This window comes from Marmota marmota, unplaced genomic scaffold (assembly GCF_001458135.2).
Source record: "Marmota marmota marmota unplaced genomic scaffold, marMar, whole genome shotgun sequence".
Taxonomy (NCBI): Eukaryota; Metazoa; Chordata; class Mammalia; order Rodentia; family Sciuridae; genus Marmota; species Marmota marmota.
In genome coordinates, this window is record NW_026000249.1 from 19,241,636 (window position 1) to 19,252,569 (window position 10,934).

The window sequence follows — 10,934 nt, forward strand, 5'->3', positions numbered from 1 at the left end:
AGCAACTCAGTGAGACCCTGTCTCTAAATAAAATACAAAATAGGGCTGGGGATGTGGCTCAGTGGTCGAGTGTCCCTAAGTTAAATCCCTGGTCAAAAAAGAAAAGAAAAGAAAAAGAATACAGTGGCTTACAATAAGGGAGGGAAGGGAAAAGTAGAAGTTAATTGGGTTAGACACAGGCAATGAAGAGAAGGGAGGAGAATGGGAATAGGAAAGACAGTAGAATGAATCAGACATAACTTTCCTATGTTCATACATGAATACACGACCAATGAAACTCCACATTATGTACAACCACAAGAATGGGATCCTAATTAGAATAAGTTATAGTCTATGTATGTATGATACGTCAAAATACACTATACTGTCATGTATAACTATAAAGAACAACAACTACAAAAGAATCTGGTGGCTTACAACAGATTGAACATATTAAATCTTCCCCTAGTAAACCGGAAGGTAGATCAGGACAAATTACCCAATTTGGAGAACCCAAAGAAAAGAAGGTGGAAAATCTCTGCCACCCCAAATGGGAGTTCTGGAATGAAGATTGCTAAAGGAGTCCCATATAGGGAAGAAATGTCCAGGCCTGAGTATCACCATCTGCTCAGTCATTGTCCAGAGGCCACCCCTTGAGAAGAACATGACGTCTGTTCAAAATCTGAAAGGGAGACAGTAGAAATATTCTGACAGAACTCTCCTCTGTTCATATGTGAATTCATGACCAGTGAACTCCACATCATGTACAACCACAAGAATCGGAAGTGATACTTCATGTATGTATGATATGTGAAAATATTTTCCACTGTCATGTATAACTAAAAAGAACAAATGAAGAAAGAAAAAACAAAATTGGAAAGGGCCCTGAGGAACTAATAGCTGGGAATCATACATAGATAATAAAACTATCAAAACTGCAAGGGATTGATAAGCATAGAAGATTGGACAGTGGAGGGGCAGTGGCTGGGCAGTAGCATTGCTAGAAGCTTTTAGGATGATGGCCGTACTAGCTTATCCATACAGGAGTATTCAGTTTATAATAACAAATAATTTGTTTAGTTTTCTATTCATCTCTTATGTAGTTTAAAATTTGGGGGGAGAGGGGTACAGGTATTGAACCCAGGAGTGCTTAACCAATGAGCCACATCACCACCCCTTTTTATATTTTATTTAGAGACAAGGTCTTGCTAAGTTGCTCAGGGCCTTGCTAAGTTGCTGAGGCTGGCTTTGAACTCATGTTCCTCCTTCCTCAGCCTCCCAAGCCACCAGGATTACAGGTGTGTGCCACCATGCCAAGCTTCTTGTGTACTTTTCTATCTATCAATTATATATTACAATAAAAAGCCAAAAAATCAAGCAGAGGCAAAATCACAAGCCTACTCAATATACTTGACCCTCCTTCCCTAATATTTTTTTTGCATAGTATTTATCACCACCTCACACACTAAGTATTTTGTTAAATTACTTTGTTTGCTGCCTATTTCCCTTACCCACTTCTAGAAATGTAAGCTCCATGAAGACAGGGATTTTTTTCACATTTGTTTATTTTTAACCTCCAGTGCCTAGGAATGGGTAGCACATGTTAAGTGCTGAAAGGACATGTATTGAATGAATGAATAACTGAGTGAATGAATGAATAACATTCTAAGAATTTACCTTTAGCTATAAGAGAGACTGTACTAAGTACATTGGGAATGGCACTTTAGAATGACACTCTATGAATGATGGTCCTCCTGATGGCTTAGGTAATGATTTTTCTCCCCACGTGTGGTGATCAGTCATTGCAGTTTGGCATGAAGGAAGGAACGTTAGCCATTTTATCTCCTGGAAGTTGCCCCTGGAGTCACTTTTCGGCTTCTCCATTCTCCTTAATGGTTGAGGCAAAGTGAGGAAAGCTTAACAGAAATTGTCAGAACTCAGAGTGCAATTCTGGACATAGTTCGTGCTTATTGCAGTCATCCAACTATAAACTCCATCATAGTAGTTTTCTCCTAATACGGCCATTGTGGTGTATCCAGAGAATGCTATTGAGATTTATAAAAAAAAGTCTACATCAAACTCATAGTAGTAATTTCCTAGTGAATTATGGGAAAGTGAACTTTCTGCTTCCTATTGGATACACATTTGTATTGTTTGATTTTTTAAAAGGTTTTAATAAAGAATTGCAACTCTATAGAGAATGGCATAAAACTAAAAGCAGATCACAACTCGTGAGAATCCTGACGAAAAAGAAACCACATTTTTAAAACATTAGAGGAAAACAACGTGTGGAGGGGAGCATATTAATTAAAATCTTGAATTGTCTGCTTGGATTTGACACACAATGAGTTATGAATCAGTTATTAATTGTTAATAATTTATTTGATTGCATCATTCCCTCATCTAGAAAATAAACAATCCCTACCTCTTAGAGATTGTGAGGATTAAATAGAACAATACATACAAATGTCATAGAGCATGGATGTCATAGAACAGCTGCTCAATAAATACTAACTAGTGTTATCATTTAATAAGCAGAAAAAATAGTAATAAAAAGGCACATAAAAGGAAAAGGGGTTACTGAGTTTTTTTCTCCTTTCCTTTGTACCCTCTGGTTCCTATGCCTGTGTCAAAATGTCCGATGCCCAAAGAAGCCAGATAAGCAATGTAAAGAGGGAAGAGGGAAAGTAAAGAAGAAAAGGAGACAGAGAACTCTGTAGAACAAGGATTATATACACTGTGTGAATGGGAATTGTCGCCATGAGGGGAATAAGGGCCCCGGTTGCAAGATCCATCATGGTGGGAGTACCCAGTGGAGCAACACCACTCACTTCATTATGCCTTGAAGGGGGTTGTGGGACTCCAGAACCCCCCCCCTCACTTGCTTCCTGACAATGAAGTGTGGTGCTAATGGGAGGTGGTGGAAACTTGAAGGGGTGAGACCTAGCGAAGACTTCCACATTGAGGACCTAGACTTTACAGGTCAGCTGTAAACTATAACAACAAACTAGACATCTGGGGAATAAGAATAGATTACATTAAATTTTGGAATCTTTTGGGAAATAAAATTATTCCCAGAGCTTGAAAAAGTATTGCATTTCTCTACAAAGAAGGAGCCAAGAGTTGAGTCAAGATCTCTTACTTTAAGGAAAAATGCAAAAAAAAAAATTTAGAAATTTTTTAAATAAAGCAAAATGCCTAAGAGGTTTAATATAGTGTATATTAACAGTTTATAAACTGTTGCTCAGGTGAGGGAATAGGCAAGCAACAATAATATTTATTTAATTGTTACTATGTTTGCAGCTTAGGTGTTTTAGGTGCTTTTTCATACAATATGACTTCTTGTACTTTCCTAAATACCCTTTAAATTAGTTACTATTATTTCCCCACTTAAACTAGACAGTTTATTGTGCTAAGAGAATGTTTTTTCCCTGGTGTAAATTATTCCATTTTTACTGCTTTGGGGGATTTATGCTTTGAGGGAAGGGAAAGAGATAAATGTTTCTAAATGCAGTGAGTGAGGAAAAAAGGAAAAGAAAGAGGGAAGCTCAGGTTCTGCTCCTTAAAGAGACTTGAGAAGAAAACTTCAGAGCCCCAAAGAGTAGTCAAGAATGAGAAGGGGCAGATGACAGAATGGTACAAAGAGGTTGCTCCTAGGACTAGAATTTTCCCCAAGAAGAGACAAACTTCCTGAATCCCTAGCAGCTGCTCAGAGAAGGGTGATTTGCCCAAGGTCAAAGAGTGACAGAACTGAGTGTGTCAGACTTCAAAGCCAAATCTCTTAACCACTCTCCCAAACTTCTTAGCACTGTTGATTCTATTCTTATCATAATCAATTATTTTTTTGTCATATGCATTCCTGTGGCCAAAAGTTGGGTGATGTGCTGGGCACGATGGTGCACACTGGTAATTCCAGTGCCTTGGGAGGCTGAGGCAGGAGGATAGCCTCAGCAACTTAGTGAGGCCCTAAGCAACTCAGCAAGACCCTGTCTCTAAATAAAATATAAAAAAGGGCAGGGAAAGTGGTTAAGTGCCCCTGGGTTCAATCCCTGGTGCCAAATAAGTAAATAAATAAATAAGTCGGATGATGTACACATGCAAATATGCTACCCACAAATGCTAGTGACCCAATCTATGGTCATGTGCATTGCTTCCACCTGTCTTAAAATCCTGCTAGAGTTAGCTTAGATTCCACATACTAGTCTATGACACAGACATTCTTCCTACTATATTTACTTCCAAGCCTTTATTTTCTACTTCAGTACCTTCTGTCATTAATACTTATTATAAATCCATAAAGCTTACATGACTGTACCTAAGTAGATGACCCTAAAGTAACAATTCTTATCCTATCAACCACAGAAGATTTATTTGTTCTAGGGTTATTATTTTTAATCACTGGTTCTCTAAGGGGATTTTAGAACTGCTTCCATGGCCATTGCTTCTCAGCTAACTGGCAAAATAGCCTGAGTAGCCTTTGAAAGTGTTAGATGCTTGAAAAATGTCCAGAACTTTTATTTAAAAATGAGAACAGAAGGTGATCCTTCCTCTATGAATAATAAAATACCACAAAAGAAAATAATCTGTTGTCATACTTGGGGTTAAGAGGACATAGTGTGAAATATACTCAATAATTTAGTTTAACAAACAAATTTCTTACTCACCTGTGCTGGGAACACACAAGAATAGAAACAATGGGCAACTAGAATGTCTCCATAATTTTTGTAAATAAAATGGAAAGAAAGAAAAATATTTCCAATAATGTTAACTGCCATTTAGGGAAGAGATTGGCAGTTAAAATTATTGGAAATATTTTTCTTTCAAAAGATCAAAGAAATAAATCTTCATGTCTTAAACTTTTGAATATGTCTTCTTGTACATCTGTCATCATAAGAAGAGTGTGCCTTACTTAGCTCACCCTTGGGATCAAGGACAATGAGACACATGGAGTTGACCCTGATCCAGCTTAGATCAGCAGACTCCCTGGCAGATCTACAGCATGTGAGCAAGAGCAATGTTTTGTCATATACTATAGACATTTTGTAGTTTATCATTACTTCCCATATCTATTCTAAAGAGAGGACATTTTTAAAAAGAAATCCTACATAAACAAGTGTACAGTGATCCAGGATGCACTTTGAGTCAGCCACAAAATGTTTGATAAACCAAAAGATAATTCAAAGAATCATATTAGATACACAAACCCACAAGAAAAGAAGCTGCAGTGATTCTAGAATTTTCTATGAAATAAATGCATCAAAGGCATAAGATGGGTGAGCATCAATCAACTCCATGCTTCAGTCTTGAATACTTAAAATTTATATTACCTCAATACACACTAGATCTAGAACACCAGGTCAAGTAGTTGGTGTTCATAAGCTAGTATTTTGACCCTATATAAATGTGAATAAATTCCTGGGATCACAGAAAATCCTCTCTCTCTCTCTCTCTCTCTCTCTCTCTCTCTCTCTCTCTCTCTTTTGGCAGCAGGGTGGGTGGTGGTACCAGGGATTGAACTCAGGGGTACTCAACCACTGAGCCACATCCGCAGTCCTTCATTATATTTTAGAGACAGGATCTTGCTGAGTTGCTTAGTGCCTTGCTTTTGCTGATGCTGGCTTTGAACTTGTGATTCTCCTGCTTCAGCCTCCTAAGCTGCTGGGATTACAAGTGTGCACAACCGCACCTAGCTCCTCTCACAGTTTTGAAGTCACTCACTGTTAAAACAATGAAACCACATGTGGCAATTTGTTTCAGTAATGGTCTCCAATTTGGTCATGGCTCTCTATATCCATGTTCTTGTACAATGATTCTGAATTTGTCCAATAGACAAGAGTAAATGAGATGCAAGCAAAACTGGAAAAGTGGCAGCACTTAAGGGATGGTCTTCTTTTGTTGATTTTTGGAGCTCTGACAATACCATGTGAAGAAGCCAGGCTAAAAGATGAGACTACAGAGAGCAGCCACCAGGCCATGTGGGCTGAAGGCTCTTAGCTGACCTCCTAGCTGACTGTGTTCACAAGTGTGAGCCCAGAACTACCCATTTGAGCACAACCCAAATTGCCATGCCTCAAAATCATGGATAAAAAAAATTATTGTCATTACATTTTGGGAGTGGTTTTTTTTTATACAGTTTCAGCTGATACACCATGTGAATGACTCACATGGACAACCTCATGTGAATGCATTTGCCATTCTTCTCCAAAAGAAAACATGGATTGTTTCTACCTCTAGGAAGTTTGTAGAAACCTTAATAAAGGTAATAAACAACAGCAAAAAAAGTTCAATGTTCAAAGAAACCATTCAACGACCTGTTTAAAAAATAAGTTAATATTGAAACTTTGGGAGATTTAGGAGTCAATTTTGGTGTTTCCCTCTCCCTCAGAATTAAAAAAAAATTTTTTTTAGTTGTTGATGGACCTTTATTTTATTTATTTATATGTGGTACTGAGAATCGAACCCAGTGCTTCACACGTGCTAGGCAAGCACTCTTCCACTGAGCCATAATCCCAGCCCCTCTCCCTCAGAATTTATGACAGAAACACTACCAGTTTCAACTGATGGGGACAGAGATTTTCCAAAATAAGGGAAGGCTGTTAGATTTCTCTTTTTCATTGGAAAGAGATAATTCAGGTATGAGCACATACTATTCTTCAATACCTTTACTTTATTTATTTATTTTTTATGTAGTGCTAGGGGTCAAACCCAGTGCCTCATGCATGCTAGGCAAGCGCTGCACCACTGAACCACAATCCCAGCCCACTTGTGTTCTTCTTATCAGCATGGAGGAGACTTTTGGACCTGCATTTCTCCTCCAAGTAGTACCTGGTTGGTTGCTGAGGAATGTAGCATATTCTATTGACTTGAGCCAGGCACTGTCAGAGCAGCCTTAGGCAAATCACCCTTCAGATGAAAGCATATGGGGGTCACTACAGTAGGCCCAGCCTATAGTTATCCATCACTGACATGTACCCACCTCCAAGGTCTGTTTTTATCCTGTGTAAATCTGAAATCCATCTCCTTTTCTCCATTTTCACTGACCCCAGTCTTGCCCAGACTCCCACCTGGAATGCTAAATGGGGATTGCTCTTAACCTGTTTCCTTGAATCCACAGTGGCCCCACTCTGATCTGGGCTCCACATGACATTCACAGCAATCATTCTTGTATTTATTCTGTTTAGATATACATGACAGTAGAGTGTACTTTGACATATTATACATATATGGAGTATAATTTATTCTAATTAGGATCCCATTCCATATTTTTGGTACCAGGGATTGAACCGATTATAAACTCTAGAAAGCAAAGAAGGCCGAACATTGCTCACTTTTGGAGCACTAACATCAAGCACAGTGATATGCTGGCACATAACTGATACGCAGTACGTATTTGTTGATTGAATGAATGAGTTTGATGTGTGGAGTTGCAATTATACTTGGGGTACAAAATCTACTTGATTAGATATTTACTGAATGAATGAATAAGCCTGGGATGGGGGTTTAGCAAATGGGAAACCCTATCTTACATGGTGTTGAATATTGTTCCTTGCACAAAATAAGCCAAATAACTATTTTTGGAATAAATGACGAATGAGAAGATTTTAAAGAGATTACAAATACTATGAACAAAAAGAGAATAAGAATTTGTTTCCTTTATATTTGAAGTAATCATGAATTATGGTCTCCTTTGTGTAGGCATGGAACTGATTTGTAAACAAAAAATAAATTCAGTGCTAGGGTATAGCTCAGTGATAGAGTACTTGCCTATTATGCACAAGGTCTTAGGTTTTGATATCCAGCTTCATAAAAAAAATAAATAAATAAACAGTTACTTCTCTGGATGTGAAGCAGTAAATAGTGGTGACAATACCCCGTGATCATAATTTCCTAATATTTCTATAATGTCTATGGGATGAAATTTCTAGGGTTAGACAATACTAACACCTCCCCAGTTTAGAAATGAGCATAAGCCATATAGTGAACTTTTCTTAAACATAAATAGAAATCAAAATAGAACACATATATTAACCTGTTACCCAATTGTCCTCCTTGTTAACCTTATTTAAAGTTTCATCTTTTTTTAATATTTATTTTTTAGTTATAGGTGGACACAATAACTTTATTTTATTTTTGTGTGGTGCTGAGGATTGAACCCAGTGCCTCACGAATGCGAGGCGAAAGCTCTCCCTCTGAGCCACAATCCCAGCCCCTAAAGTCTCATCTTTTTTGCTTGTTTATTGTGCTGGGGATGAACCCAAGATCTTACACATGCTAGGCAAGCACTCTATCACTGAGTTACATTCCCAAACCTTCTTGTCTTTTTTTGGTTTTTTTGTTTGTTTTTTAGACAGGATCTCACTAAGTTACTGATGCTAGCCTTGAGCTTGTGATCCTCCTGCCTTGGCCTCCTGAGTAGCTGAGAATATAGACATGTGCTATTGCATCCTGCTTTATCACCTCTTGAATATACACAAATATATAAACATCATCAGGGTCATAGAATATCCACCCATAATGTGTTTGGTTTGTTTTTTGAGATAGGGTCTCACTATGTTGCCCAGGATGGTCTTGAACTTTGGTGAGCTCAGGTGATCCTCTCACCTTAGCTTCCTAAATAGCTGGGGCTATATTGTGTACCACAGGACCCAGCTCTCATCCTTAAGGGTTTGTTTTATTTCTGTTGTTGTTGTTTTATTTTGGTACCAGGAATTGAACCTAGGGGCACTTAACCACTGAGCTACATCTCCAGCCCTTATTATTTTTTATCTTGGGACAGGATCTCACTAAGTTGCTTAGGGGCTTGCTAAATTGATGAGGCTGGCCTTGAACCTAGGATCCTTCTGCCTTAACCTCTTGAGCTGCTGGGATTATAGGACTATGCCACTATATCTGGCTCCATCCTTAAATTTTAAAGTAACTCATTTGTGATACAATTAAACCCTCTGCTGCAGATGGCCCAAATTGATCACACCTTTCTGTATCCACGCCTTTGACTGGGCCCCATGTGTACTAAGTTAAGAATTGAAGAAATAAGAATATTTTAATAATTTCCTTTACCCTTGGACTCATGAGCAATAAAATAATAGTTTAAGTTTCTATGTTTGGGGTTCATTGTTTTACATAGCAAAACTAACCACCTCAACTTGACACTAACAAAGTTTTCTAAATGTTAATCTGATATATCACTCCACTACCTTAAAATGCTCATGATTCAATAGTGGCCTTGAAGAAGGAACCATCAACTCTGAGGGGTCAGGGTCTGGATGAGGAGATGCCTTTCAGAAGAGAAGTCATTATTTATTCAGAAGTTTGGTCAGACATCTGTGTGTGTATGCACATGCATGCACACACATGCATGTACACACATGCATGTGTATGTTTGGGGTAAGAGGAGGCAGGGAGAGACTGAGTGTCCATGAAATTACATATGCTTTTGTAGAGTCTAATCTAGTGGCAAGTTCTAACCTTATTTATTTATTTGTACCAGGTACTGAACCTAGAGACACTTAACCACTGAGCCACATCCCCAGCCCTTTTTTTTAAAAATGTTTTTTTTTTAGTTGTAGTTGGACACAATACCTTTATTTTATTTATTTATTTATTTATTTATTTTTATGTGGTGCTGAGGATCAAACCCAGCACCTTGCATTTGGTAGGTGAGCACTCTACCACTGAGCCACAACCCCAGCATCCCCCCCGACCAAAATCCTTTTTAATATTTTATTAGAGACAGGGTCTCACTGAGTTGCTTAAGGCCTTGCTAAGTTGCTGAGGCTGGGTTTGAACTCACCATCCTCTTGCTTCAGCCTCCCGAGTGTCTGGGATTACATGTGTGAGCCACCACGCCTGGCTTTTAACCTTATTTTAAAAATTCAAAAACACTTGAAAATATGGAAGCATGAATTGGGGACCTGGGGCCATACATGACACTGAGAGTTCTAAGTCTCCAGGGAGGGAGAACTGTTGACAGTCATTTGCTCCCAGTTGAATTTCTTTCTGATGCCTATTCAGCATGTCAGTGCAATCCTCTGGTTAGGATGCAATCTCCTTCACATTGTTAAACAGTGATAAATAGGTCCAGATGCTTTACTTTAAAAGGACATTTTAGTTAATGTTCCTTGAGGAGAGGCAATAGTAACCAATGTTGCCCATTTGTCTGGTCATTCTGGGCTCCAGATGGCTTCATCAATGCTTGAAGAAATAGGAATGTTTTATTGAGCTGCAAGAATAAATATTTGCTGAGCCATTTCTACCACTTTGGGAGGGGTTTTAAGGCAAAGCCTACAGCATTTCTGGTAAAACTCACATGAAGTGTGACAAAGCAATCAAAAGTGCTTTCTACTGCAACAGGATGAGCTAGCTGTTTTTGTGTTTTCCACAACCAACAATTTATAGAACTGTTCTTCTGCCTACTAGCAGAAAAGCACTTTGGAGTATTACCAAGTGCATTTGCAAAGGAAGTAGTTTCAGGACAAAGAATAAATATACACAATATGTGTCTCTGAGATCATTAATTAAATAGCCCATCCAAAATCCTTGCAAATGGGAGTACCCTGTTAAAATGCCAGCAGGAGATTGCTTTGAAGGCACTGTTGGTTTAAAACCTTGAAAAACATTTCTTGTAGTTTGCCTGCTTAGTTGTAAGTGATTGCTCTTGCAACGAGATATGATTGTAAACATTATTTCACAAAAACACTTTTTAAAAAGCTTTATTTGTATTGGCATTTGGAGCACAAGTAATAAATCCAATTTGAAGTAGCCGTGGTAGATTGCAAACGTGGCCAAAATTTGTTTCTTCCCTTCACAAGGTGTAGTCTATTTCTCTAGCAGAGGAATCGAGTTGACCACATGACTTGCTCTGGCCAATGGACACTAAAATATGTGAGGCAATCAGAGGCTTAAAAAGTGTTTGCACATTGAGGCTTGCCTCCTCCTATGTTTTTTTTTTTTTTTTT

The 10,934-nt window shown here is 38.3% G+C and overlaps 1 protein-coding gene across 7 annotated transcripts in view; it reads left to right on the top strand.

Annotated features, from left to right (window-relative positions):
• The window catches only part of Gk (glycerol kinase), a 170,144-nt gene that overhangs the window by 96,609 nt on the left and 62,601 nt on the right, over positions 1-10,934 (top strand). The gene's annotated exons all lie outside the window — the stretch shown is intronic.